This window comes from Schistocerca piceifrons, chromosome 2 (genome assembly GCF_021461385.2).
Source record: "Schistocerca piceifrons isolate TAMUIC-IGC-003096 chromosome 2, iqSchPice1.1, whole genome shotgun sequence".
Classification (NCBI taxonomy): domain Eukaryota; kingdom Metazoa; phylum Arthropoda; class Insecta; order Orthoptera; family Acrididae; genus Schistocerca; species Schistocerca piceifrons.
Genome location: NC_060139.1, coordinates 828,986,275 through 829,013,888, shown reverse-complemented (window position 1 = coordinate 829,013,888; position 27,614 = coordinate 828,986,275). Strand labels below are relative to the sequence as shown.

The window sequence follows — 27,614 nt, the reverse complement described above, 5'->3', positions numbered from 1 at the left end:
AGCATTATCAGCATAAAAAAGGGCTTGGTAATGAAAAGTAAATCTTCCAAACAAAGTGCTGTTACTTTATCCGAAATGGCATCTCAGAATGTTGTAGGAAAAAAATCCCTGATTGCTCATGTGGGTAACAAGGAAAAAACACTGGAAGTTGAATCAACAAGTGAAGAAAGTGAAACTGAAGGAGGCCTATCTTTAATAAGTAGTGATGAAGAAAATGGGACCATAACAACACTGGACGATCTTAGGAAAGAAATGATAAACTATGAAGAAGAAAAAGAGGCAAACTTTTTTGAAGCCAAAGATAAAATTACAGTTGGAAACTATGTTCTGGTAGCTTTTGCAACAAAGTGTAAGAAAGTTCATTTTATTGGCCAAGTTACCAAAATTACTGATTTAGGAGATACAGAAGTGATTTTCCTCATATGCAAAAATAAGACAAAGCATGGCACCACATTCTACTGGCCTGATAGAAGAGACGAGACGGAAGTTCCATCCTCTGATGTCATTTCAGTGCTGCCTGAGCCTAATTTGGGTCACAAGGGAGACCTGACATTTGGTGTTGCATTTGATTCATACAACATTCAGTGACTAAATAATAGTTAGGGCCTAAGTGTGAATATAATAAGTTGAATTAGGGCAGTTTAGCATTAAACACAAATTGTCAACAACTTTAGTTCAATTACCATGAAAAATAATAGGAAGTGAAGTTATAAAGTGAATTTTTCTTTTCTCTTGAGACTAGATATTTTATTATTTTTGTTAAATTGCCTACTAAAGAAAAAATATTACTTTTGTAGAATTTAAGCTAATAAATTACTGGCCTAAAACAAAAATAAATAATCTATGATGCATTCTGTTTCAGTGTTTTATGGTTTACGCTAACACTTATTTTTTTTTAGCTAACATTTTCTGTGTATTTCGTAATATACAAAGAGGCGTGAGCAAAAAAGTTCATATCTTGAGTAAAATTTAAGATATTTTAATAATTTAAAAACCCTCAAATTCAGTAAAAATTGGGTAATCAGGTCACTTACCTCAAGTCTCTTTTACAATGCTCTGTATGGGTACAACAATGCGGGGTTACACTTGCCCCGAACCATGGGGCAAGTGTAACCTCACGACACGAAATTTTGAAAACAATTATTTGACCATATAATTTTTTTTTTCAAAAACAAAATGTGTGTTGTTTAAAAGTCAATAAGTCAAACTTTAAGCATGAGAAATTTCAAAATCATATCTTCAATAACAAGTTGGCAGTTTGGTGTCAAAGTTGAACTATGCCAAAACGTGGTTACACTTACCCCACTTCACCCTAGTACAGTTATTTTCAGTGTATTGAGTGAATACTTATTTGGAGTATCCAAGTGGCTTTTTACATAAAATACGTTCCTGTAAATAATTTCACAATATAAACAAGAGCTCGATGAAGTTATTTTGTCTTCTCACATGAGAGAACTGGACAGGAAATGCTGGGGAGATTCAGTCTGTCCATAAGCTGAAAAGCAAGAAGTGCTTTTGGATGGAGGAGTTACCTCTGCTCAAAGAATGGTACAGCTGCTGTACAGGATGACTAAGAATCAATTTCCCTTTAGTCTAAGAACAGAGTTATGCACAATCTGTTCATGTGTGTTTCCTGCATTAGTATTATTAGTATCCCATATTTACAATATATACTGTGGAAATGTACTTGTGGAAAATAAACAACCTTGGTGATGTCTGCACAGTATGTAGCCAATGATAAGGTGAGCTGCAGAAGGGTTGATATAACTTTGTCCAACACCACTGAGTTGCTTTTAGCTATGCACTTCACGGAGAGAATAGGGAATCGCCTGCACACTCTTCAGTTTGCAATGAGGCATGACCACAATCTGGCAAACTACTTTCCCTCGCACTTAAAACCTTCACCCCCCCCCCCCCCCCCTCACCCTTTCCACACAGTTACAGTGCCAGAACACAAGTAATCCCTTAATATGGTTATATTACACTCAGATCTGCACACATTCAATATCTGTTCATAATTCATTCACCTAACAATAAACATTAATTTTATACCATGAAAACACTACTTACATAATCTGTGATTTTGAACTTCCCTTCAACATGGAGACCATTAGTCCTAAAGAAAAAATTAACAGGATCCTTTTATCTAAGAAATTTAATGTAGTTTAATTTTGCTCTGGGAAGCATTTTTGCTAGAAGCTGTGGTTTTCAAGTTATTGAGAAAAACTTCAGGTGTCCCTTCCACCCATGCCAAGGTCATGCCTCACTTGTCAGGATTTTTCCAGTCTGGGCTTTTAGTATGTTGTTCATGACATCCTTGTACCACTGTACAAAAATTTGCAACTATGCAAATTCCCCTCCCCTCTCCAATTTTCCTTTGTTGACTGAACTAGTACCTGGTTTTTCCATTGTGTGTTGTACTTAGTAATTGTTTCAGCGATGAATGATGGGAAGAGACTGTGATGAATCAAGAGTCAGCTGTGGATATTGCTCACCCTTTGATGTTCCAACTGTGAATTCATGACAAGAAGAGGTGAATAATTTTAACTGTGTACTTACTAGACTCAGTACAATCAGTACCATATCTGCAAATGATGCCCTTAAAAATTGAGTGGGAGAAAACATACCCCTTCCCCTCCTCTCCATCCCTACTTCTCTTTCCTATCTGTGTTAGTTAGCTTTTACTGGGGAGAGATTGAGTCACAGCTCTGTTACATGAGCTCTACACAATAATCAAGTGTGACTTACACAAAATATAGTAAAGTTAGACCACAATTACATGGCACAAGCTTTATCATATATCATGTTCTGCAGGACCCCTTAATATGCAACAGAACAATAGTAACCAGAAACATCTGATATATCTATCATGTGTTGTCCAAAAATTGCCACAATCCATGCTTGTACTTCTGAAAGTCTCTCTGGCATGCACCCAGACTGATTATTCATTGTAAAACGAATTTTCAACGGCGTAATGTGCCATCATCATAATAATATTACTCCTGCTGACTGACATCCTGGTGCAGCAGGTGCAGTATACACACCTGTCATCTCTTGCCTTCATTGACCCCATGTATGGACCACGCGATGTGCTAGCCATGGTGGTGGAGGTAGCTCACGCTTGGGAACTGAGTGGCAATCCTCAGTCTGCACTCCAACTTTGCTGTGCTTGGTGTTTGTTTCCACTGCATTTGCAGAATTTATGCTTGACTAAATTGAAATCTATTATCTTCATTGATGAGATTCTCATACAGATGGATTTCAATAGCCTCCTTGTATACACACCTCCAATAGTGGAACTCGTTTTTTTGTATCTCCATATTTCACTTTGTGGTTAGTTTCAAGGTAATGTTCAGCAACTGCTGATTTTTTGGGATGCTGGAGGTCCATGTGCCATTTGTGTTCCATGCACCTTTCTTAAATTGTGCAAATGGTTTGTCCAACATGTTTTTCTGCACTCGGACATAACACACTTCAGATATCCAAAGGCCCAGGTAATCTTTTACTGTCCCTAAGAGGAATTTCGTCTTTGCCATTGGGTGGTGCACACATTTGACATAATTGTTGTAATATTCTATTGATTTTTCTGTATACATTGCCACATGACGATTGTAGGCTATGTTTTTCAGTTGGCCTCCATTGGAGGTTGGCTGCAACTGGTCTTTTTGTTTGAAGGTGCAAATAATTTGATAGTTTCTACAGCTGTTTTTCTGGAATATGTCCCTGTTCTGGTTTTAGGGTTATTTTGTTGGGGATCACATGAGCTCTGTGGATCAGCGTGTTTAGTACTCCCTCCCTTTGTGACAGTTGATGACAGCTAGAGGTGTGGAAGTACTGGTCTGTGTGGGTTTTCTTCCAATAGATGCTGAGACCCAGTATTGCTTCCCGTTTTCTCCATACCAGAACATCCAAGAACAGAAACTGACCACTTTGCTCTTTCTCCATTGTGAAATGAATGTGGTTGTGGATACAGTTCAGGTATTGAAAGAAAACTTGAAATCTCATCTTTCCAGTGAGGCCAAATGACAAACATATTATCAACACGTCTGTAAAAGACTACTGGTTTTAAAGGTGCTCACATTTGCTAATGAACAGGCTCAAAACTAACATCACATGTTTTGCAAACTCATGTGGTGGCACTCCTATTGTACTCACTATTGGCCTCTTTGTGTACCTTTGGAAGCCTGAAGAGCCTTGGTGGTGCACCAGCATGTGTTCAAAATTTCTCCAATGTCCCTTTTGTAAAAGTACTTTGGAGAAATTCAATCATCTTACGCTGCATCTTCCTGGTTGGATCATCGGCATCTTGTGAGCGGCTTTGTCTAGGAGTTTGTACGTTTTCTCTTTACATTCTGCAACTGTTAGTAAGATGGTTATGTTCCCCTTATCTGCTGGGAGGATGACAATGTCTTGATTGTTACACAGAGAATGCAGTGCAGCTCTTTCCCACCCGGAGATGTTATGTACAAATTCTTCAACTTAGATGACTGTGGGCTCTGGCAGTGAAAGTTCTACAAGCACAGCGGAAACGGAACACTAGGCACAGCGAAGGCAGAGTGCAGACTGAGAACGGACACTCGATTCACGAGTTTGAGATACCCCACCACCAGGCCAGAACACTGCACAGTCCATTCACAGGATCAGTGGAGGGGGAGGGAGAGGGGGAGTGGGGGTGGGGAGGAGACGTCCAGCATATGAATCACATGCACTAGTCCACAAAGTCAGTCAGCAGAAGTAACATGATGATGATGATGATGATGATGATGATGATGATGATAATGATGATGGCATGTTTCGCTGTTGAAAATTCATTCTACAATGAACAATCAATCCAACTGCATGCCAGAGAGATTTTCAAGAAGGATATTCACTGGGGCAACTTACGAACACACATTACTTGTACATATTAATATTTTCTTCCTATCTACAGAAAATAGTACCGAAGAGACCCACAATTAGAAGAACTAACAAGTCACTCTGGTGGGAAAACCCATTTCCATAACCCCAATCAGAGACCCAAAACAGGGCTGGAAGTACTCTACACTAAGTTCGTCTGCGACCTCGTCGTCGCACAAGAGTTTACAAAAATATAGAGAACATCGAACTAACAACAACTACAGGCGACAAGAAGAATCGCATCCCAGTGAAGAATGTCGCCGCCAATGCGCTCGTTGATGGACCATGTGTGTTTCTTGGATGTACTCTTAATTTCAGTTTGGACATAAACGATACCTTCTCTCATGGAAATTGATGGTTGACAGTTGCCATAGTAAGAGGAGGTAGCGGAGTTCCAAGTGTACCTGGACTCGAAAGTTTTAATGATAGAGATGTAATTTCGTTTCGCACTTATCATATGTTTGAAGTTGTGTTTTAAGTACGGTGTAAGGAGAAAAAAGCGGTTGGGAGGAGGCAGTGTAGCTGAATATCTAAGGAACTTGCATAAAATAGAGGACTAATTTTTAAAAGACTCAAGCCACTTTAATAATTTTAGTACTTTCTTCTCATGGGCAGAAATGATGATAATTTACATAACAAGTAAATATATGTATGACATGCTTGCTGTACATTTTAAGTAGGGTGAAAATCTGAAAGGATGTGTAAACTGCTAAAATAGCAACAGGTACGATATCTATGATAACCTTGAAGCTTTACAAAATAACCAAAATAGACATTAATGACTGGTCTTTATTAATGCTTTCAAATAATACCTTTTCTCACTTTTTTTCACATATTGCCCTATAACATTATATATGGAAGATAACTGTTGTCACATTATATACTGAAGACAAGTGCTGCCTACAGTTTATGTGTATTAAAGTCTTGGGGTAATGTTCGCCAGGATAAACAGTAATCTTTCATGGAGCAGTTAAGTTTGGATACAATGGCACCTTATCTCCGAAAGTATGAGCATCACAAACAAAAATGAATAAAATACAATCGTGTACCTGCAGCTGACTGAGGAATGGCACAGATCACACAAACGTCCACAAAACTGCGTTAATTTTCAAGTGCTCTAGCTTTCTTTTTCTGTTTCACGAATACAATTTCACATCCACACACAATATAATGTCACAGCTGCAGTAACACTGTTCATGAGAGGTTGCCCTTGTAGACAGATGTGAGAAATGGATTGTGGCCACTGAGAGAAAGTGCTCTTTAAAATAATGGTAGCATTCAATTTGCTTTCATTGTCAATGCCGTAAGAATGATAAATTGTAGAAATTAATGATGGAGGCAAGTAGTAGCCTCGAATGTATTACTCATATGTCTACGAGTTCACGTTTTGCAAGTTCAGGTTCATGCAGATAATGACATTTGTCGCCAAGTGAATGTTTGCAAGTGGTAACATATGAAGAATGTGCCTTTATTTTTATTTATTTATTTATTTTTTTTTTGAGTTATCAGTCTTCTGAGTGGTTTAATGCGGCCTGTCACGAATTTCTCTTCCATGCCAACCTCTTCACCTCACACTAGTACTTGAAACCTATGTCCTATATTATCTGCCAGACGTATTCCAATCTCCGTCTTCCTCTACAGTTTTTGCCCTCTATGGCTCCCTCTAGTACCTTGGCAGTCCGTCCCTGATGCCTTACATCCTGTCCCTTCTCCTTGTCAGTGTTTTCCACATACTCATTTCCTCTGTGATTCTGCACAGAACCTGCTCATTCCTTACTTTATTAGTCCACCTAATTTTCAACATTTGTCTGTAGCACCACATCTCAAATGCTTCGATTCTCTTCTGTTCCGGTTTTCCCCCAGTCCATTTTCACTACCATACAATGCTGTGCTCCAAACATATATTCTCAGAAATTTCTTCTTCGGGTTAAGGCCAATGTTCGATACTAGTAGACTATCTTGGCCAGGAATGTCCTTTTTTGCCAGTGCTAGTCTGCTTTGGATGTCCTCTTTGCTCCATCCATCATTGGTTATTTTACTGCCTAGGCATCAGAATTCCTTAACTTCATCTACTTTGTGACTATCAATCCTGATGTTAAGTTTCTCACTGTTCTCATTTCTGCTATTTCTCATTACTTCCATCTTTCTTAGATTTACTCTCAAACCATATTCTGTACTCATTAGACTGCCCATTCCATTCAGCAAATAATGTAATTCTTCTTCACTTTCACTCAGGATAGCAATGTCATCAGCAAATTTTATCACTGATACCCTTTCACCTTCAGTTTTAATTCCACTCCTGAACCTTTCTTTTATTTCCACCATTGCTTCTTTGATGTACAGACTGAACAGTAGGGACGAGAGACTACATCCCTGTCTTACAGCATTTTTAATCCGAACATTTTGTTCTTGGTCGTCCACCTTTTATTCCCTCTTGGTTCTTGTACATATTGTATCCTACATGTCTCTCCCTATAGCTTACTCCTATTTTTCTCAGAATTTCAAACATCTTGCACTATTTTACATTGTCAGATGCTTTTTCTAGGTCGACAAATCCTATGAACGTGTCTTGATTTTTCTTTAGTGTTGCTTCCATTATCAACTGCAATATGAGAATTGTCTCTCTGGTGCCTTTACCTTTCCTAAAGCCAAATTGATCATTATCTAACATACTCTCAATTTTCTTTCCCATTGTTCTGTATATTATTCTTGTCATCAACTTGGATGTATGAGTTGTTAAGCTGATTTGTGACAATTCTCGCACTTGACAGCTCTTGCAGCCTTCGGAATTTTGTGGGTGATATTTTCCCGAAAGTCAGACAGTACACTGCCAGACTCAGACATCCTACACACCAACATGATAGTTGTTTTGTTGCCCTTCCCTTAATGATTTGAGAAATTCTGATGGAATGTTATCGATCCCTTATGCCTTATTCGATAAGTCCTATATCTACATCTACATGACTACTCTGCAATTCACATTTACGTGCTTGGCAGAGGGTTCATCGAACCACAATCATACTATCTCTCTACCATTCCACTCTCGAACAGCGCACAGGAAAAACGAACACCTAAACCTTTCTGTTCGAGCTCTGATTTCTCTTATTTTATTTTGATGATCATTCCTACCTACGTAGGTTGGACTAAACAAAATATTTTCGCATTCGGAAGAGAAAGTTGGTGACTGAAATTTCGTAAATAGATCTCGCCGCGACGAAAAACGTCTTTGCTTTAATGACTTCCATCCCAACTCGCGTATCATATCTGCCACTCTCTCTCCCCTATTACGTGATAATACAACACGAGCTGCCCTTTTTTGCACCCTTTCGATGTCCTCTGTCAATCCCACCTGGTAAGGATCCCACACCGCGCAGCGTTATTCTAACAGAGGACGAACGAGTGTGGTGTAAGCTGTCTCTTTAGAGGACTTGTTGCATCTTCTAAGTGTCCTGCCAATGAAACGCAACCTTTGGCTCGCCTTCCCCACAATATTATCTATGTGGTCTTTCCAACTGAAGTTGTTTGTAATTTTAACACCCAGGTACTTAGTCGAATTGACAGCCTTGAGAATTGTACTCCTTATCGAGTAATCGAATTCAAACGGATTTCTTTTGGAACTCATGTGGATCACCTCACACTTTTCGTTATTTAGAGTCATCTGCCACACCATACAGCAATCTTTTCTAAATCACTTTGCAACTGATACTGGTCTTCAGATGACCTTACTAGACTGTAAATCACAGCTCTCTTAAATTCTGATTCTAATACTGGGTATTGAGTAGAATTGGGGAGAAGAGGAGTTTGTGGCACAACTTGACAAGAAGAAGGGACCGGTTGGTAGGACATGTTCTGAGGCATCAAGGGATCACAAATTTAGCATTGGAGGGCAGCGTGGAGGGTAAAAATCGTAGAGGGAGACCAAGAGATGAATACACTAACTTGTAAGCAGATTCAGAAGGATGTAGGTTGCAGTAACTACTTGGAAATGAAGAAGCTTGCACAGGATAGAGCAGCATGGAGAGCTGCATCAAACCAGTCTCAGGACTGAAGACAACAACAACAACAACAACAACATACTGGATCCACTATGTCTTCCAAATTGACTCCTGTTTCTTCTTCTATCAGATCAGGCAAATCTTCCCCCCTCATAGAGCCCTTCAATGTACTCTTTCCAACTGTCCACGCTCTCCTCTGCACTTGAATATGGAGTTCCGGTTGCACTCTTAATGTTACCACCCCTCTTTTTTTAATTCCATAGAAGGTTGTTTTTACTTTCCTATGTGCTGAGTCAGTCCTTCCGAATCTCATTTCTTTTTCTTCACATTTTTCATGCAGCCATTTTGTCTTAGCTTCCCTGCACTTCCTATTTATTTAATTCCTCAGTGACATGTATTTCTCTATCCCTGAACTTGCCTGAACATTTTTGTACTTGATTCATCGATCAGCTGAAGTATTTCTTCTGTTACCCATGATTTCTTTGCAGTTGCCTTCTTTGTACCTATGTTTTTCTTTCCAGCTTCTGTGATTGTCCTTTCTAGAAATGTCCATTCCTCTTCAGCCGTACTACCTACCAGACTATTCTTAATTGCTTTATCTACAGCCTTAAGAGAATTTCAAGCATATCTCATCATTCCTTAGTACTTCCGTATCCCACTTCTTTGCGTATGGATTTATCCTGACCGATCTCTTGAACTTCAGCCTACTTACTACTACATTGTGATCTGAGTCTATATCTGCTCCTAGGTACGCCTTACAATACATCTGATTTCGGAATCTCCGTCTCACCATGATGTAATCTAACTGAAATCTTCCCATACCACCCGACCTTTTCCAAGTATACCACTTCCCCTTGTGATTCTTGAACAAATTATTCACTATTACTAGCTGAAATCTATTACAGAACTCAATTAGTCTTTCTCTTCTCTCATTCCTTGTCCCAAGCCCATAATCGCCTGTAACCTTCTGTTCTACTCCTTGCCCTACAACTGTATTTCAGTCCCCCATGACTACTAGATTTTTATCTCCCTTTGTGTACTGTATTACTCTTTCAATATTGTCTCATATACTTTCTCTCTCTCTTCATCTTCAGCTTGCAACGTTGGCATGTATACTTGAACAATCATTGTTGGTGTTGGTTTGCTGTCAATTCTGATAAGAATAACCAAATCACTGAACTGTTCAGAGTAACACACTCTCTGCCCTACCTTCCTATTCATAATGAATCCTAATCCCGTTATACCATTTTCTGCTGCTGTTGATATTACCCCATATCCATCTGACCAGAAATCCTCGTCTTCTTTCCATTCCACTTCACTGACCCCTTCTATATCTAGATTGAGCCTTTGTATTTCCCTTTTCAGATTTTCTAGCTTCCCTATCACATTCAAGCTTCTGACATTCCACATCCCGACATTAGAATGTTATCCTTTCATTGATTATTCAATCTTTTTCTCATGGTCACCTTCCCTATGGCAGCCCCCTCCCGGAAATCCGAATGGGGGGACAATTCCGGAAGCCAATGGAGAGAGCACCATGACACTTTTTCAATTACAGGCCACATGTCCTGTGGATACGCACCATGTGTCATTAATGCAGTGGTTCCCATTGCCTTCTGCATCCTCATGTCATTGATCATTGCTGATTCTTCCACCTTTAGCGGCAGTTTCCCACCCAAAGGGCAAGGGAGTGCCCTGAACCTCTGCCTGCTCCTCTGCCCTCTTTGACAAGGCCATTGGTAGTATGGGGTGATTTCTTATGCCAGAAGTCTTTGACCACCAATGCTGATTATTAATCAAAAATTAAGCGGTGGCTAGTTTCGAACACAAGACCGAGGACATTTTGATTATGAATCAAAGACGTCTCCCATAGACCAAGGATCACGTATATTGTCATTTTTATGCTAATTTACAGGAGGCATAAGCAGTGACGGATTTACGAACAAACTAAAGGAAATAGTTGTGCAATGAGTATGAGTGAACGAGAAATGTTCCTGCAGCAGATATCACAAAGTCAATGCAAGAGCGAGCCGGACATGACAACGATGAAGGTAAAAACTATGGTAAGGAAAAAGACAGCACTAACATAGCAACTTTGCATAGCATCTGATGAACAGCTAATTGCATTCCAGTGCTATTTTATCAGTTGAAGCGAACAACAGAACTATTTGCATGAACATATAGGCAGTACTGATTCTGATATGGCAACAAATGTTTTGGCTGAAGAGAGGGCTGCAAATGTAATTAAAAAAATCAGAGAAGGAGGTGATGACTAATGACTTGATGTTATACTGGATTGATGTCATTGGACCCAAAAGTGGCCTATTTTCTTCAAAGGAGAGGAATGTTTGCACTACAGTCTTTCACAGGACACCTCAAACAGTCCCAATAATAATTCCTTGTGTTACAACTCTTACAGTGGAGCGCAACTAAGAAAGCAGCTGCATGAAGCCTTCTGTGCAGAGAGGGAAGAGGAATATTTTGTGGCAATGCCAGTGTGCTCTCTGTCCCTGTACCACACCTCACACTCTAAGTTGCCTACCTTGAAACAGTCAACATTAGCGATGAGAACAATACAGGGTGATTCAAAAAGAATACCACAACTTTAGGAATTTAAAACTCTGCAACGACAAAAGGCAGAGCTAATCACTATCTGTCGGCGAATTAAGGGAGCTATAAAGTTTCATTTAGGTTGTACATTTGTTCGCTTGAGGCGCTGTTGACTAGGCATCAGCGTCAGTTGATGCTAAGATGGCGACCGCTCAACAGAAAGCTTTTTGTGTTATTGAGTACGGCAGAAGTGAATCGACGACAGTTGTTCAGTGTGCATTTCGAACGAAGTATGGTGTTAAACCTCCTGATAGGTGGTGTATTAAACGTTGGTATAAACAGTTTACGTCAACTACCCGAGGCGATGGATCGGCCGCCAGGCAGCCCGTGACAGAGCACTTCATCACTGGCCTCCAAGAAGCCCTGATCTTATCCCCTGCGATTTTTTCTTATGGGGGTATGTTAAGGATATGGTGTTTCGGCCACCTCTCCCAGCCACCATTGATGATTTGAAACGAGAAATAACAGCAGCTATCCAAACTGTTACGCCTGATATGCTACAGAGAGTGTGGAACGAGTTGGAGTATCGGGTTGATATTGCTCGAGTGTCTGGAGGGGGCCATATTGAACATCTCTGAACTTGTTTTTGAGTGAAAAAAAAACCTTTTTAAATATTCTTTGTAATGATGTATAACAGAAGGTTATATTATGTTTCTTTCATTAAATACACATTTTTAAAGTTGTGATATTCTTTTTGAATCACCCTGTATATTCAGTCTGGTTTGGAAAACAATTGACTCATTTGGTTGTAGTTTTAGGTATCTGTTGGATTATTAGTCATTCATTTCTTTTGAATGAAACTAATCTGTGGGAGTAACTGAATGAAAACAATTCATACAGTTCATTGTAGTTCTGCATACTGACTGAATTATTTATTATTCTTTTCAAGTGAAACCAATCGGTAGTTTTTCTTTCAGTTGAACCGTGTATTCATTCTTTAAACTAGAACCATCTGTTTTAGCTGACTCTCTTCTGAGCGAAACAACTCAGTAAAATTTTCATTAGTTGAAATAAAGCAGTTGGTATACAACGGGGGTACAGATACCCCAAAGGGGTAGCCCTACTCGCGGGGGTACTTGAAGATATCTTAGAGTGTACATCAAACTTAAAATTAACATTACACATTTTCATCTAATTATACTGTGAAACGACTAATTCTTGCTTTCATCATTTGAAGCTTATAAATATGTTTTTGTGGATTATGGGGTTCCAGATGCAAATTTTAACATTTAACTAATGAAGGTAATGTATCGTTGGGGTGTATAGTTGAGCATAAAAGTTCACTTTGGGTACATGAAAAAGAAAGGAACATTGCCACATTTTAGGCATTGAAAATACAACATGAAGAAATCAAAACGTGGACGTACAAGCCATCCCGATTCATTTTGATACATATGTGGTGAATTCACGACAAGGAAACAAAGACAACTAATTTCTAACTTACTGAAGACAATGTATCATCTATACTTCAAATGCCAACTGGGAGATCAGGATAAAGATTGGGTACCTCACATAACTCGTTCTAGGTGCAGTTCTAAACTAACACAATTGCTGAAAGGATAAAAAAAAGAGCACTTATCATTTGGCATACCAATGATCTGGGAAGTGCCTCAAAATCATGTTCATGATTGCTACTTCTGTTTGACTAATGTAACTGGCTTTTCATAAAGAATAAGAAGAATATTAAATACCATAACCTGCCCTCACTGATTAGACCTGTTCCCACAGTGAAGACCTGCCAGTTCCTATTTCTCCATTAGGATGGGAAGAAGTTCCTAATTCTGATCATGAATCTACAAACGCTGAGGAAGCACAATGTCAATCAAGTGAAGAGGATCACTTTCCAGAACAAAGACCACATTTAATGACCTAGTTCGTGATTTATACTTATCCAAGGAGCAGGCAGAAATTTTATCTTCTAGTCTTAAGGAATGGAACTTACTTCATGAAGAAACAAGAATTACTCGCTTTGGGCAATGTAATAAAGATTTGATGACATATTACCATATGGTGGGAAGTGTTTGTCCTTGTAGTGATGTAGTAGGATTACCGAAACAGCTAAACATACCATACGATGCTGCCAAGTGGCGCTTGTTTATTGACACTTCCAAGACAAGTCTGGAGGCTGCACTATTGCATAATGGTAATACATTTCCATCTGTATTAAGTATGAGTAAGAAAATTGGAAAATATGTGGTGATATTAAGGTGACTGGTTTACTAACTGGTCTCCAAAGTGGTTTCACAAAGTACTGCCGTTTCCTTTGTCTTTGGGACAGCCGTGCAACAGATAAACATTATACAATCAAAATAAACATTACACAGTTAAACAGTGAGCACCACAAGAGGAATTGGTTCCAGGGAGAGAAAATGAGAAATTTGTCCCTTTGGTGGATTCTCAAAATGTTTTCCTTCCCCCACTGCATATTAAGCTCAGCTGTATGAAGAATTTTGCCAAGGGAATTGACAAAAATGCTAATGGTTTTATGTAGCTACATGAAGTGTCCCCTGAATTAAGTGACGCAAATTGAAAGAGGGGATTTTTATTGGGCCACAAATTAAGAAGTTAATGCATGATAAGAACTTCAAAGAAAACGTAAGTCAGTTAGAACTTGCAGCCTGGCTTTCTTTTAAGGATGTCACTGAAGGTTTCCTAGGGAACACAAGAGCAGATAACAGTGACAAATTAGTGGGCTCTCTTTTAGAGAACTATAAAAATCTTGGATGCAGAATGTCACTAAAAATGCACTTCCTTCATTCTCATTTAGACACCTTCCCTACCAATTTGAGAGCGGTTTGTGACGAGCATGGAGAAAGGTTCCATCAGGACATTTTGTGAATGGAAAGCTGCTATAGAGGTAGATGGGACCCTTCAATGTCAAGTGACTACTGTTGGTTTTTGAAGCGTGAAGGATATATATCCCACAGAAGGAATGAATGTTGCAATTTTTCTTGTAAAAATGTACGTTAGTCCCAGGGCACTAGAGATAGGTAATTTTATGGCATTAAGTATGTTATATATTGTCCAAATTTAGTGCAGACCACACTAGTCTCTGTTTTTAGATATAGGCACTTAAAAACCTCCGTAAAAAAAAAACTGGAGGGTGATGGTGAAAATCTAACTGCATTTTCAGATTCAGCAAGTCCAAATTAGTAAGGTCCACCATGTTTTATCTCTGTACCTGAAAAACATGTTTTTTTTTTTTTGCTATATAGTGTAATTAATCTTTTAGTCATGGGAATGGCTGGTTTAATGTTGCTGTTATAAGATATGGTAGTAGTGCTCTTACTGCTGCAGGGCTGGAGAGGTCTGATTCCCATGATGTGTTCACTTATTGCAACCATCATATTGGTAAGGTAGCTAATAAAGATTTTGGGAGGTATCATTATTCTGATAAGGCTCTGCCTCCCAGTGCACATAGCAGATGTAGGGCAGAAGGCTCTGAAGGAGTTTTCTTTCTTTCTTCTGCAAAAGCCAAGAAGCAATTCTTCTTGGTGGTATTTTCTCTGGGCTGCCGGGACAGTCAAGTGTGTCCCTGGGTGACTCAGTAGCTCCACACAGATTGATTGTGTAATTATGCACAACACAGAGCTGTAATGATGTGAAGCCTGCCCCTGGTAGAATTGGAAATTTATTATCAAAATACCAAATACGCAACAAGTTAATCTTGAAAAACAAGTTCATCTACATTCAACAACAGATCATCATTGTGATACATAAATTGACAATATAATTAAGAAAAATTACTTTCTCAAGCAAGAAGAGACAGCAATGGTTCACTACACAAGTGACAAAATGAAATTTCAACAATACAATGCATCTAGTCTAACAGCAGACTGCAGCTCCAAAACAGCAGTTATACACTCAGAAAAGGCAAGTTACGACTCAAGGAGGAAGCAACCAATTCCAGTTTCCTTATGTTTCATTCCCTCGACACTGATTTTTCACAATTATCGCTGAATGTTGGAATCAAAAGCATAACATGTCAGTTTAGTTATGCATATGCAATGTTGTTATCGAGTGCAATGGAGCCAGTGCTTTGTAGTTTGTAGTGAGCATTGGCACTATTGATGTTCAAGGGTGTTCTTTGCCACAAAAATACCATACAAGCAAACAAAAGCTAACAGTTGTTGCTCATGATCAGTAAATAACAAGATGACCAACTCATAGTGCCAATAATAAACAACACATTACAGGTACAATAAGAACACAAAACAACACTAGGCTCACTGGACATGTGACATGGGAGGAGAGAGAGAGAAATCTGCTGCGGCTCAGCACTCGCCAAGTAAAAGTATTGGTTGCTGTGGAGAAGAGATGCAACATTTTATTCAGGGGTGACACTGAAATACATAAACATGACAACAGTTTTAACAAGTATGAGGAAAACCTCTAAATAGATGCAACCTGAATCAGTGGTGGATACAGAAAAACCTCAAGCAGGAGGCTCTAAAGATATCTTTACTGTTACCACAATAAAAAACAATCAAGCCACATGTAAAGTTTATGAAAGTTTTATTTAAACTGATTATACGCATATACAAGACATTCGACAGAGGGCCTATATAGTAACAATGCACTTTAAGGAATCTTCTTGAAAGTCACTATTACTGGAGATATATGCATCAACAGTTTCCCATACCTAACTCATAATAAAGAGTTAGGTATGGGAAACTATTGTTACATAAATAGTAAAAATACTGTTACTATGAATTACTATTATTTATATTTCACAATCAACTGATCACTCTCACTCTCAACTAATCTTCACACTTGCCCTTGCTACAACTAGGACTTTTAAGTAATTCATTCTTCAGTCTTCATATTTCTGCTTCTGAATGTAAATTAGCTATCTATACAGCGAATGGTCCATACTTATAATGTTACGGATCAAAGGTTCTCCATACAGGAAAACAGTAGAATATTCGCAACTTTTCTCGAACAAATGCCAGACAGAATAACGTATCGAGATCACTAGAATGGCAGCAACTTTTCTCACAGGTACATGTTAACTATCTATGTGCCAGACAGAAACGTATAAAATATGATGGTGCGGACGCGCATGTTACAGAGGAAAGTGCAACTACTCGATAACTCTGTTCAGTCAAGTCGACTGATGAAAGGAACACACGAATAGCGTGCGGGCTGACTGGCAGGGGCAGCACAGGTGGCAATGCGGGCAGCCCTGCAAAACGGGAGGGGGGTCACCCCCCCATATGTATCCGCCACTGGCCTGGATGGTATTCACCATTTTTGCTGCAGACCGCAAGCCTGAAATCACCTAAGTACTACAACATAAATTAATATATTAATATATTTTTTAAACCTACTGAAATTTTAAAACACCCAAGATATTTCAATTAACCTTCACATTAATACTTTAATTTCTCCCATTCTGTAATTTTTATTAATAGTTATGCAGAATCATTAAGTCAGCAACTGTAAATGATCTAATTACACCTTCTGAGTGATACCAAGTAGTATTTGAAGTGGTTTTTTGAGGACATTGAGGAGGAGAGAGAGAAAAGTTTTGACTACGTTTGGTTCAATAGGTACTGTATCCATTGGAGAAAAATCAGATGAGGCAGGTAGAGGATGAAACAAATTGATAATACAGGAGTAGAGAAGAAGCTGTGGGAGGACACATCAGATCTGCTAAGCTGTGAATGCACTGAAAACATCAGATTTGCTGTTTTCCAATCAAAAATGTGTACCCATGTATCTCAATCAAAACTTATAAGCAACAAAGGATTTGGTGAAAACATAATTCCTTTCTTACCCTACTCCATGAATGAACGAACTGTAGAAATGTAACTAACTGTTGTAATAACCCCCTCCCCAAATACCCTTATGTGATAACCAAAATCACTTTACTTAGATTGTTCCAACAGCCCCATGAGTCATATGATCTGGGGTAATTAGAACAGGGAATCCAGACACTTAACATAATGTGAAGATGAGGTTTAAACCATAAGCAACCAAGTTGTGAATGTCAGTACATAAATTTTCAATTCAATCTAAACAAATTCATGCACAAAAATTAATGCCGGGCTTCAATATGCCTCCAGCAAGGCTTAAGTTTCAAACAATACTTTCCCGTCATATGCCAAAAAAACATCCATAACATTCTAATTAGTGAATGTAAGATAGTAAAAGACAGCCATTTGAACGGGTCTGTGTTGACTGTAATTGAAAACGGAGAAATCTGAGTTTCGTGTGTTTATTAAACATTTTCATTTGAAGGGTTGGACTGCCACTTGAATCAAAACAGGATTGGATGAAGTTCACATGGACTCTATGCCATCATTGAAGACTATTTAGGCCTACTTTTGGATTAATAATTTTAAAAGTGGTCCGACAAGCAATGAAGATGATGTGCGCTCCACCCATCCATCTGAGGTCACCACAAAGGAAACCATTGACAAAATCCATGATATGTTAATGCAAGACAGCTGAATACAAGTTCATGAGAGTGCTGAGTCTGTAGACATCCCAGCTGAGTGAGTGCATAATATTGTGCATGAAGAAGTGACTACGAAAAAGATGGTGTGCAGCGGGTGCTGCAATTGCTCACAGTCAACCAAAATCACAGCACATCTGGCACAACGTATAAACACACTGTCTTGCCTAATTGCAATCCGCAGGGCTTTTTGCACTGACTTGACATTACACATAAGACTCAAAACAGCAGTCAAAATAATGGACAAAGGCTGGTGAAAATGCACTGAGAAGGCAACAACTATTCTGTCATCTGGTAACGTGACGGCCATTGTTTTTTCAGGCTTCCTGAGGAATAATTTTCATAGATTAGGCCTAGTTAGAAGAAGGCAGAACCATAGCTGGACTCTATTCACTGTTGGACAGTTTAAAACTTTTGTTGGCTGAAAAAAGAACTAGGCTAGCACAGAAAAAAGTGCTCTTTCATCAGGATAATGCATTATCCCAAACATCAGCAATAACAATGGCAAATGTCCATGAACAGGGCTTTGAATTTGTTCCTCATACACACTACTCATCAGACATAGCCACAAGCAACTTCTTCCTTTTCCCTAACTTGAAACTTTGACTTGCTGGGTAGAAATTTTCAGCAAATGAGGAATTGATGGTTGCAGTCATTGAGTATTTTGTAGAGTTTGACAGAATCTCTTTTTTCAATGGGATGAAAAAGCTGGAAGATCGCTGGACCAAGTGCATATCCCTCAAAGGAGAGTACGTCAAGAAGTGAATTGCTTATCAAACAAACAGTTTTCCGGCTTTTTTACAAGACTTATCAAACACCCTCACAGATGTTGGCAGCGAAGGTTAGGCCCTATCCACAACATTCTTTGTGATCATCAATTCAATTTACAAGTAGTAAGAACCAGAGGTTGTACAGAGTTTCAGAGAGAGCATAAGGGAACAATTGACAGGAATGGGGGAAAGAAATACAGTAGAAGAATGGGTAGCTTTGAGGGATGAAATAGTGAAGGTAGCAGAGGATCAAGTAGGTATAAAGACGAGGGCTAGTAGAAATCCTTGGGTAACAGAAGAGATACTGAATTTAATTGATGAAAGGAGAAAATATAAAAATGCAGTAAATGAAGCAGGCAAAAAGGAATACAAATGTCTCAAAAATGAGATCGACAGGAAGGGCAAACTGGCTAAGCAGGAATGGCTAGAGGTCAAATTTAAGGATGCAGAGGCTTATCTCACAAGGGGTAAGATAGATACTGCGTACAGGAAAATTAAAGAGACCTTTGGAGAAAAGAGAACCACTTGCATGAATATCAAGAGCTCAGGTGGAAACCCAGTTCTAAGCAAAGAAGGGAAAGCAGAAAGGTGGAAGGAGTATGTAGAGGGTCCAGAACAATCTCTTTCAAATTCTGAAGGTGGCAGGGGCAAAATACGGGGAGCGAAAGGCTATTTACAATTTTTACAGAAACCAGATGACAGTTATAAGAGTTGAGGGGCACGAAAGGGAAGCAGTGGTTGGGAAGGGAGTGAGACAGGGTTGTAGCCTCTCCCCAATGTTATTCAATCTGTATATTGAGCAAGCAGTAAAGGAAACAAAAGAAAAATTCAGAGTAGAAAGAAATAAAAACTTTAAGGTTCGCCGATGACATTGTAATTCTGTCAGAGACAGAAAAGAACTTGGAACAGCAGTTGAACGGAATGGACAGGGTATTGAAAGGAGCGTATAAGATGAACATCAACAAAAGCAAAACGAGGATAATGGAATGTAGTTGAATTAAGTAGGGTGATGCTAAGGGAATTAGACTAGGAAATGAGACACTTAAAGTAGTAAAGGAGTTTTGCTATTTGGAGAGCAAAATAACTGATGATGGTCGAAGGAGAGAGGATATAAAATGTAGACTGGCAATGGCAATGAAAGCGTTTCTGAAGAAGAAAAATTTGTTAGCATCGAGTATTGATTTAAGTGTCAGGAAGTCGTTTCTGAAAGTATTTGTATGGAGTGTAGCCATGTATGGAAGTGAAACATGGACGATAAATAGTTTAGACAAGAAGAGAATAGAAGCTTCCGAAATATGGTGCTACAGAAGAATGCTGAAGATTAGATGGGTAGATCACATAACTAACGAGGAGGTATTGAACAGAATTGGGGAGAAGAGGAGTTTGTGGCACAAGATGACTAGAAGAAGGGATCGGTTGGTAGGGCATATTGTGAGGCATCAAGGGATCACCAATTTAGTATTGGAGGGCAGCGTGGAGGGTAAAAATCGTAGAGGGAGACCAAGAGATGAACACACTAAGCAGATTCAGAAAGATGTAGGCTGCAGTAGGTACTGGGAGATGAAGGAGCTTGCACAGGATAGAATAGCATGGAGAGCTGCATCAAACCAGTCTCAGGACTGAAGACCACAACAACAAGTAGTATGTTACTATCATCCCTGTTACACATAACAGGCAAAAAAAGTGCTATAGGCAATCGCATAGCAATTAACTAATTATAATCTTCAGCTGTGGTCACAATTCCAAACTGGTACAAATAAATGAGTCTTGAGTCTTTGACAATGCTATCCAGTTGTGCTGAAAACATAAAACACAATTAAAAAACACAGCTGCAGACTCCAATAACATGACAGACACAAGATGTAAGAATTACTTTCCAAATTTGTCATACTAAAATATTTTCAAATCATTTATTCTTAAAAAAATCTACATAATCAAACTAATGCACAGTAACCCTTTAAAAATATTAGTTTTTATTACACGAAAAAAGAATACCTACATTATGAAATGTATCTGTTAATAGAGACGTCACCCCCCCCCCCAAACCAGAAAGAAAATGATGTGTTTCGATAACATATTTAACATTACGTGACAGTTATCAATACCACTATGTTATTGACTGACAAGTGTTTACGTCCTTCCTCGTACTTTAAAAAATCTCACAGACGCGAGCGTGTACCAATAACGCACAAGACAAGATGAAAAGCGCATGGTATGCGATATTGGAAGCTTTCATTACATTCCACACTTCAGATGATATTCCCCCGCTCTCTTGATATGGATACAGGATTTATACCTCATACAGGCTTATTTGTTGAGCTTTTGGCTTTCAAGTTTTCGGACTACTTATGAACCAAGTTTTTGATGCACCTACTACGCAAACAAAACGACACGGTAAACACAGTCGATTACGTGCCGACTACGATAATTTTTCTTTTAAGTTCTGACAGTGGCTTTCATCCATGGCAGTATATACAAAACAACGAAATCAATGTCCGAATATATAATCCAATGAAATATGCCTCCTGCTGTGGATTACATGAAAATGGACAATTTACAGACACTTTAACAAGTAACAACAATAACTTGTCAACAATCATTTATCACTGTTTCTTTTGTAGAATACCCTACTAACTATCCCAAACGAGTGTGTAAACAGCTAACTGTAGAACAACAGGGAACCAGAAAGTCTGTGCTTGTATGTAATTTGTTTCGCATTTAATCTTGTTGACTGCAAATCAAACGTCTCATAATATGAAACCCAATTATAATGTAACTGTTTGTCCTACGTCTATTCTTAACAATGTCCGTATACAAAGCAACTGAGCGTTTATTTGATACGGGAGTGTTACAAGATGTGCAATTCCCACACTTCCCCAAAACAACGCAACATTACATTTAAAATAATTTTTAATTTGGAAAACTATGGCCATTGCAGAGGAGAGTTGGTCTAGAACTAATAGAATTACACAAAGAATGGCTGAAGTACTTACAAAGAGAAGGGCAAAACCGAATGAAAAAGCGCGCAAGAATTGACAGCACGTCCAACTTCTAAAACTGTGGCGCTTTCAGCCTTGATTCGCTTTTCAGCGTCCAACAACAATAGCTACACACTTTCTCACACCATTTTTATCGGTGTCTCTAAGTGTAAACCATAAAGTAAAAAAATATGTACTCAAACGACAACACAACTCTCTCCAGCAAGTCCACGCACCTTTCAAACGTAGTAACTATTGGCATTCAAAGATTTCCATTGACAACATGTACCGACAATTATTTTTAAATAACATCTTTGAAAGTCAGTGTGTGTAATTATTGGGAAAAAACCGTGCAGGTCTCCTTAAAAGCAACAAAGTGGTATATAATCAAAGTAGCTGGAAAGTAACTAAGCTTGGTATAATAAGAAAATTGTCGTTGGCTGGACGTCTCTGAAATAATAATTCTTTACCTCTTAAAGTTTTAGTTGAAGTAATTATCAAGCCTAACAAATTTTTAAACTATGCGTTAAACGGTCTGCCACAGACATGCTCTCATAAGAAATCAGTAATAAAATCTGATTGTGTTTTGGCCATTTTAACCTTTTCGCAGCTACATATGTGTTTGCCACAGGTCTCGCAGAGTGCAGTGTTACTCTGGCCTAAGCTGAGTAGCTGCACACGGACTTTTCCAAAGAGGATGGCTTTTTGGTTGCTGAAGAACATGCGCCGGCCTCCTGGCCTTGTGCCGAATACCTCCGCCGAAAATCCATTCTCTCCAATTCATCTCTGCTCTTAGTGCATGCTAGCATAATAAGCCATTTACAAATAACTCACAATGGTAATGAAATGCTTGCTGAAAGCACTTGTGATGCACCCAAGTACCTTCGGAGTACATAATTAAAATTATTTGTTCTGTGATACACTTCAAAAGTAATCAATGTTTTTTAACACAAAATCTTTTTCCTTACGTCTGAATAACCTAATCACACCTTAAAGAGATGAATCTGTACAATTTTTTACTACCTGGTGCTATGCAGGCTATGAATTTACTTGATTTGTGAAACAGATATTGCTGCATATGAAGAATCACGCGTGCCTGTTGCTAGTATACTACTTCAGCTAGAGAGACTCTTCAGTCTTGGAATCTTTTACTGTCTGAATACTTTTACAAATTGCAGTATGTATTTTAAATCCTTTCCAGGTTCCTAGACAACATACAAAGCCAAAAACCACGATACAAGAAATTAATTGTCTATGTTATGTGGGAATAGTTTTGGTGTACTGTAAGAAAATGAATATGTAAAATATTTTTGTTTTAAATATGCAACATAGGTGATTACATCAAGTACAAAATAGATACAGTGTTATTTAAAACAGAAAACCCATTTCTCGCCAGCGTGAGACTCTCCACAGTGAGGAAATGTAATTTTCTGAATACTTTTTGTAATAATAATAATAATAATAATAACCCCATGGAGGCCCGGGAAAAGAATAGGCCTCCGGTATGTTCTGCCAGTCGTAAAAGGCGACGAAAAGAACAAACCACTAATAGGGCTAACCCCCCTTTTAGTGTGATTACTTGGTTCAGGACAGAACTAAAGAAGCCTTGGACAAGCGCCGTCATGGTCGGGGACTACGCTTGAACCCTATGCCCGCCCACAATGGTAACAACACTACTAGCCTACTGGAAAATGATTTAAATCCAAATAGAGGTGTTTTGCAGGATATGCTTCCTGCAACCACCCTAGAAGGAAAACAAAGACAGAGGATGAGATGGTCAGATGAAGTTAATCGACACCTCATGTTCTGTTATTACCAAGCAACAAACCTAGGAACCAACACAACTGGATACAGATCACAAGTATACACAACATTTATTATCAGATACCCAGAATTAAAATTTTTAACAGAACAACGACTAGCTGATCAGATCCATGTAATAATAAAAAATATCAGGATACCCCAGTCAGAATTAGAAAACATCAAACAACAAGTGCAACAAATACTGGAACAAAATAATGTGCAATCAGAAGAAGAAGAAAATATAGTAATGGACTCAAACATCCCAGAGCAAACAAACAAAGAATAACATGCATCAATTAAACAATCAGAGGAAAATGAAATCTTAAGACAGCCACCAGAACTAGCACAAATAGAACACGAAGTGACACACATGTTAGATATAGAAGAGAAATTTCAGCTGATATATATATATATATATAGAATACAAAGACGCAAATACAGACATTAGACCATTCTTGCATAGACCGCCGCCAAATGACCCACAAGTCGAAATAACAATAAAAACTATCAACACAATCATACACAACAAAGTAAATGAAAACACAACTACAGAAGAGTTACAACTACTGGTTTATATAGGAGCACTCACTACACTAAATATACACACTAAAGCAGAGATCAGAACCAACCAACACACAGAAGAAACCCACAAAACCAGCATGGCAACACACGCTACAGATCAGAATAGAAAAACTGAGAAAAGACATCGGACAGCTAACACAATTTATAAGAAATGAAATGTCAGAAAAAAAACGAAAAAGGTTGGGTAAAATCTTGCAACAAGAAGCGATAGAGCAATTAGATGAAAAGAAGCAGAAATTACAAGCATTGGCCAAACGACTTAGAAGATATAAAAAAAGTGAAAATAGAAGGAAACAAAACCAAGCATTCAACACAAACCAAAAGAAATTTTACCAGACAATAGATAACACACACATTAAAATAGACAATTCACCAAGCATAACAGACATGGAACACTTCTGGAGTAACATATGGTCAACCCCGGTACAACATAACAGGCATGCACAGTGGATACAAGCAGAAACATACACATACAAGATGATACCGAGGATGCCTGAAGTGATAATTTTGCAACATGAAGTCACCCAAGCAATTAATTCTACTCACAATTGTAAAGCCCCTGGAAAAGATAAAATAGCAAATTTCTGGCTAAAGAAGTTCACCTCAACACATTCACATCTAACTAAATTATTTAACAGTTACATTGCAGACCCACACACATTCCCTGATACACTTACACATGGAATAACTTATCTGAAACCTAAAGATCAAGCAGACACAGCAAACCCAGCTAAATATCGCCCCATAACATGCCTACCAACAATATACAAAATATTAACTTCAGTCATTACACAGAAATTAATAACACATACAACACAGAACAAAATTATAAATGAAGAACAAAAAGCCTGTTGCAAAGGAGCACGAGGATGTAAAGAGCAACTGATAATAGATGCAGAGCTGACATATCAAGCTAAAACTAAACAAAGGTCGCTACACTACGCATACATTGATTACCATAAAGCTTTTGATAGTGTACCCCACTCATGGTTACTACAAATATTGGAAATATACAAAGTAGATCCTAAATTGATACAGTTCCTAAGCATAGTAATGAAAAATTGGAAAACCACACTTAATATACAAACAAATTCAAATAATATCACATCACAGCCAATACAGATTAAGCGTGGAATATACCAAGGAGACTCATTAAGTCCTTTCTGGTTCTGCCTTGCTCTGAACCCACTATCCAACATGCTAAGTAATACAAATTATGGATACAATATTACTGGAACATACCAACACAAAATCACACATTTGCTATACATGGATGATCTAAAACTACTGGCAGCAACAAATCATCAACTCAACCAATTACTAAAGATAACGGAAGTATTCAGCAATGATATAAATATGGCTTTTGGAACAGACAAATGTAAGAAAAATAGCATAGCCAAGGGAAAACACACTAAACAAGAAGATTACATATTGGATAACCACAGCGACTGCATGAAGCGATGGAAAAAAACAGATGCCTATAAATATCTAGGATACAGACAAAAAATAGGAATAGATAATACAAATATTAAAGAAGAACTAAAAGAAAAATATAGACAAAGACTAACAAAAATACTGAAAACAGAATTGACAGCAAGAAACAAGACAAAAGCTATAAATACTTATGCTATACCAATATTGACCTACTCATTTGGAGTAGTGAAATGGAGTAACACAGACCTAGAAGCACTCAATACACTTACACGATCACAATGCCACAAATATAGAATACATCACATACATTCAGCAACAGAAAGATTCACATTAAGCAGAAAGGAAGGAGGAAGGGGATTTATCGACATAAAAAACCTACATTATGGACAGGTAGACAATTTAAGAAAATTCTTTCTAGAATGAGCAGAAACTAGCAAAATACACAAAGCAATCACTCATATAAATACATCGGATACACCACTGCAATTTCATAACCACTTCTACAACCCTCTAGATCACATAACATCAACAGATACGAAGAAAGTAAATTGGAAAAAGAAAACATTACATGTCAAGCACCTGTATCATCCAACACAGCCACACATCGATCAAGACGTATCCAACACATGGCTAAGAAAAGGCAATATATACAGTGAGACGGAAGGATTCATGATTGCAATACAGGATCAAACAATAAACACCAGATATTACAGCCAGCATATTATCAAAGATCCCAATACCACAACAGATAAATGCAGACTTTGCAAACAACAAATAGAAACAATAGATCACATCACAAGTGGATGTACAATACTAGCAAATACAGAATACCCCAGAAGACATGACGATGTAGCAAAAATAATACATCAACAGCTTGCCTTACAACATAAACTTATAAAGCAACACGTTCCCACATACAAGTATGCACCACAAAATATACTGGAGAATGATGAATATAAATTATACTGGAAAAGAACCATTATAACAGATAAAACAACACCACATAACAAACCTGACATCATACTCACCAATAAAAAGAAGAAATTAACACAACTAATCGAAATATCCATACCCAATACAACAAATATACAAAAGAAAACAGGAGAAAAAATTGAAAATACATTCAACTGGCTGAGGAAAGTTGACATTATACCAATTATACTATCAAAAACAGGAGTCATACCACACAATATCCACCAGTACATCAATGCAATACAGCTACATCCAAACTTATATATACAACTACAGAAATCCATAATTATTGATACATGTTCAATCACCCGAAAGTTCCTAAGCGCAATATAACATATACTGTACGGTTAAAAGGAAGACACTCTTGATCAAGGTCCACGTCACTTTCCATTTTTGACCAGACATAACGTCTGAGAAAAGAAGGAAAGAAAGAATAATAATAATAATAATAATTTTATTGTCATTCGGCCATTACAGCAATAGACAATGTCATACACATACTAAAATGCAATTAATAGTTTGAAAGAAACAACAGGTTTGTTGTTAACATTATAGTATTATATTACAGTTGATAAATTCTCTTATATCATAGAATGGGTGGAGGACTAGCTAGTCATGAATTGTTTGTTTGAATAATTGTTCAGCTAATTCTTGAACAGATTGAGGAAGATTATTAAATAATTTGTACCCCATGATTTCGTAGCTGTTGAGTGACTTTGACAATCTGTGGTAAGGAATATAGAGGCACCTATTCCTTCTTGTATTGTGGCTATGTACATTTTCTCTGGTTTTTGTTTCTGGTAATTTCTTCTTCGTATAAAATTAGAACATAGTATATGTACAAGTTTATAACAGTCATGATTTTCTGTTCACAGAACAATGGTTTACAGTGTGCCTTATATGCAGAACCAGTAATTATCCTAATAGCTTTTTTTTTGCAGTATTAATATGTCATGTGCACAGCTAGAGTTCCCCCACAAAATAATTCCATATGTTATTATACTTTGAAAGAATGAAAAATAGGATGTTCTAACATATTTTTCAGGAACACAATCGATAAGTCGCCTTAACAGGTAAATAAATCTTGACAATTTCCACTAATATATTCTACATG

The 27,614-nt window shown here is 38.0% G+C and overlaps 1 protein-coding gene across 1 annotated transcript in view; it reads right to left on the bottom strand.

Annotated features, from left to right (window-relative positions):
• The window catches only part of LOC124775120, a 302,473-nt gene extending 280,524 nt beyond the window's left edge, over window positions 1-21,949 (bottom strand). Inside the window, exon 1 of the mRNA XM_047249959.1 lies at window positions 21,725-21,949. The gene's annotated coding sequence lies outside the window, so the exon portion shown is untranslated. The remainder of the gene's footprint in view (window positions 1-21,724) is intronic.
• Between the last annotated feature and the right edge of the window lie 5,665 nt (window positions 21,950-27,614).